At 38.0% G+C, this 2217-nt stretch overlaps 1 non-coding gene across 1 annotated transcript; it reads left to right on the top strand.

Annotated features, from left to right (window-relative positions):
- Window positions 1-253: 253 nt before the first annotated feature.
- LOC118967717 (U6 spliceosomal RNA) lies at window positions 254-360 on the top strand. The gene has a single exon (XR_005054936.1). It is a non-coding gene; the product is annotated as a U6 spliceosomal RNA (small nuclear RNA).
- The last annotated feature ends 1857 nt before the right edge of the window (window positions 361-2217 follow it).

Raw genomic sequence — 2217 nt, 5'->3', positions numbered from 1 at the left:
ATGTGCAAAGAAATCCCTATCAAAACTCTTTGTTAAGCATTACTCAAAGTCAGAGTCACACTAATTCGCTAGGGTAAAGATACCAGACTAGGAATATAAACATCTTCAGTGAGATCAGTTAAAGCTCAAAAGGCCAGGAGCAATTTGGCCCTGGAATGTTTGAGTGTTCTGCAGATAAAGAGAAATGTCTCAGCATAACCCATGACTTCATTGTATCAATTAGATCATGACACTGTAAAATTTACCTTAGCCTGTGCCCTCTTCGGCTACACATATACTAAAATTGGAACGATATAGAGAAGATTAGCATGGTCCCTGCGCAAGGATGATATGCAAATTCATGAAGCGTTACATGTTTTTGAGGCCAGTTTGAAAAAGACATATGCACCCCTATGTTTATCGCAGCACTATTTACAATAGCCAAGAAATGGACGCAACCTAAATGTCCATCAGTAGATGAATGGATAAAGAAGATGTGGTACATATACACAATGGAATATTATTTAGCCATAAGAAGAAAACAAATCCTACCATTTGCAACATCATGGACAGAGTTCGAGAGTATTTTGCTCAGTGAAATAAGCCAGGCAGAGAAAGACAAGTATGAAATGATTTCACTCATCTATGGAGTATAAGAACAAATAAAAAACTGAAGAACAAAACAGCAGCTGACTCACAGAACCCAAGAATGGACTAACAGTTACCAAAGGGAGAGGGACTGTGAAGGATGGGTGGGAAGGGAGGGATAAGGGAGAAAAAGGGGAATTATGATTAACACACATAATATAGCAGGGGGGCACATGGGAAAGGCAGTATGTACAGAGAAGACAAGTAATGATTCTATAGCATCTTACTGCGCTGATGGACAGTGACTGTAATGGTATGTGGGGGGACTTGATAATAGGGGGAAGTCTAGTAACCATAATGTTGTTCAAGTAATTGTACATTAACGATATCAAAATAATAAATAAATAAATAAATAAATAAATTGCCTTAGCCTTCTAAAAGGCCCAGCTTATTTTTAACTGTAGCTATGTGCTGTGTTTCCTTCTCTAATCCTAATCAAGTAATCTGCAACCTAGGAACGAGATTAATTTAGTAAGCAATCCCAACTATAAACAGCCCAAGAAGTTAAGAAGCAAGATTCTTAACACACTTTAGCAAACAGGCAACACCCAGCCCACCTTGCGGGTAGGGCTGGCTGTCTTAATTGACATGCTCCCAGAGGAAAACTGCTAACCTGAGAAAGAAACAGAGCAGGAAATTTTCTGTTACTCATCAAAAAAGAGCATTCTGGGACCACTCAACAAGTCTGCACCCCTAGCCCTTTACCCCCATTCCTTAAATCCTCAACTGTGCATAAAACCCCTAGACAACAGGCCGACTATGAGCTGTCTTGTCCCCTCCTGGCATGAGCCCGGAGTTCTGTCCTCTCACTTTATCTCTAAATAAAAGCCTCTACCTAGTGCTCCTACCTTGAGTGTTTGCAAAGTTTATTCTCCAACTCCATGAACAAGAACCCCGGCATCAACAGTCAGTGTCTTTCCTTTCTTGTGACAGCTCTTATCACATGTCCCATGTAGATGGTTCTTATTCATTCTAATTCCTTTGTTTAGCAGTGCCTAGAATATAATAGATACTTAAAAGAGATTTTGTAAATAAATAATGGAATATTCTGGATGAATGGTGAACCCTTGCTAGAGTCCTGGAGGAATTCTCTTCCATAAAATAGGAAGTACTTATGAAATACAATCTTTGAAATGTCAGGAAGGATAAGTTTAATCTTTCAGATTTTTACTTATGACTTTTTGTAAGAAACATGTATACACTTTTGCCTAAGTAGAACAAGAAAATTTCTGTTGTTTTGGAAAAATATGAAAATTTATATATTATAATTTTGGGTTTTGTTTGTGGTGGATGCTTTGAGTGAGTGCAGTGAGAAGGTAAGAGAATTATCCATTCCTATATGACCAAACACATTCTCTCTCTCCCCTTTCAAAGTCGGTCAGCCACTTGAATCTATTTATTTACTTCAGTAACAGGGATAAGACCTAGAATAAGTCAGTAGGTGTTAAGAACTGTTGCTTTCATATCATGAACTCTAAGATTCTTCCAATTAACCTATTTGTTTGTTGTGGGAACTTTTCCAAATACTCCATTTTTTCCTCAGTGTGTGTAAAATTTCAATATTTGCAGAATCTCTTGCCTGGCTTTAGT

The sequence above is a fragment of the Manis javanica genome, chromosome 6 (genome assembly GCF_040802235.1).
Source record: "Manis javanica isolate MJ-LG chromosome 6, MJ_LKY, whole genome shotgun sequence".
NCBI classification, from domain to species: domain Eukaryota; kingdom Metazoa; phylum Chordata; class Mammalia; order Pholidota; family Manidae; genus Manis; species Manis javanica.
Note: the sequence above shows the minus strand (reverse complement) of the source record. Positions and strands in the feature narration are given on the sequence as shown.